The following is a 1,361-nucleotide window of genomic DNA, read 5'->3' on the forward strand; positions in this document are numbered from 1 at the left end:
CATTACAAGTTGCTATCTTGAGACAGATCCAGTGGATGGTTAGTGCAAGTGCAGCAACACACTTAAAAGGAAAACCAAACTTCTAAAAATTAAGCTGTGAGTTGTTCCCCATTCCCCTAATGAATTTACGTAGGGAGTAACCAACATTAATTCTAGCTATTTATTAAATTAGCAAATGTCAAATAATTCAAAGTAGGCTAGTAACACTCTGTTCCATGGACCACAGACAATAACATGGTAATTACTCTCATCGATGATTATTACCTCTGTGTTTTTTTTTTTTCATTTTTCCTCCTCTTCTTCTTCTTCCCTGGGCACCAGTGGGCTCTTTGGTCTTTTTGACATGATAATGTCTTTTTGCACTAGATACTACTAATCATATCAGTGTCACTTAAAGTGCATGATATAATAATAATAATAATAATAATAATAATAATAATAATAAATAACAACCACAACAACAATAACAATAATAATAAATAATAACAATAACAATAATAATAATAATAAATAACAATAATAATAATGTAAATAGTATTAGTTAATAAATATAGCAAAAGTAAAAAAATTAAATGTTTTCCCTCTTGCCTTTCTAGGTCCCATTTGAATGGGTGGTTCCCCTAGCATTTGCTTATACAGACATCTTTGTGCAGTGGCAAGATCGTAGCCTATGAGGTTTAACCGAAGTATGATTATTGCTGGTTGAAAACTTAACCCAATATAAATGGGGCAATGGTGGCCTAATGCTTAGGTTAGCGCACTTGTAATTGAAAGATTGCTGGATTGAATCTCTGACCAGCAAGGCACTGCTCCCTGGGTGCTAAATTAGCTGCCCCCTGCTACAACATGTCATATGTGGGTTAAATGCATAGGACATGTTTTGTTGTGGTGTGTCAACAATGGTCACATGTGGGTTAAATGCAGAGGACACATTTTGTTGTAGTGCACTGTGTGCTGTGGTGTGCTAACAATGGTCACTGATCTCTAAATTCTATACTGTCTATTCTACAGGCTAGCCCTGAATTAGTTCGCATGTAAGTTTAAGAGGACTGGGCTTTGATAGCTGTGCACAAACAGGAAAGAATTCATTTAATATACAATGTATGGATTCAGACGTGTAAATAATTAGTGGTTACAGGGGATGCTGTGTAACATAAACAGCATAAGAGGAATATGCCTGGGACTGCTACATTAGATTTCCATTTATTTTAAGCTAACATTCACCATGACTAGATGCCATGCCAGGTGCAGAAATAAATACAAATATTTGCATACGGTGCAATAAATACGACTGAAAAGTATATGTATTTGAAGTGGTGGAGCCAGGATTTCGAAACTGTTTAAAAATGCCTTAAAGTTTT

At 35.1% G+C, this 1,361-nt stretch overlaps 1 pseudogene; it reads left to right on the forward strand.

Annotated features, from left to right (window-relative positions):
* Positions 1-641: 641 nt before the first annotated feature.
* Positions 642-810, forward strand: LOC125706161 (U4 spliceosomal RNA; annotated as a pseudogene).
* The last annotated feature ends 551 nt before the right edge of the window (positions 811-1,361 follow it).

Source organism: Brienomyrus brachyistius, chromosome 1 (assembly GCF_023856365.1).
Source record: "Brienomyrus brachyistius isolate T26 chromosome 1, BBRACH_0.4, whole genome shotgun sequence".
Taxonomy (NCBI): Eukaryota; Metazoa; Chordata; class Actinopteri; order Osteoglossiformes; family Mormyridae; genus Brienomyrus; species Brienomyrus brachyistius.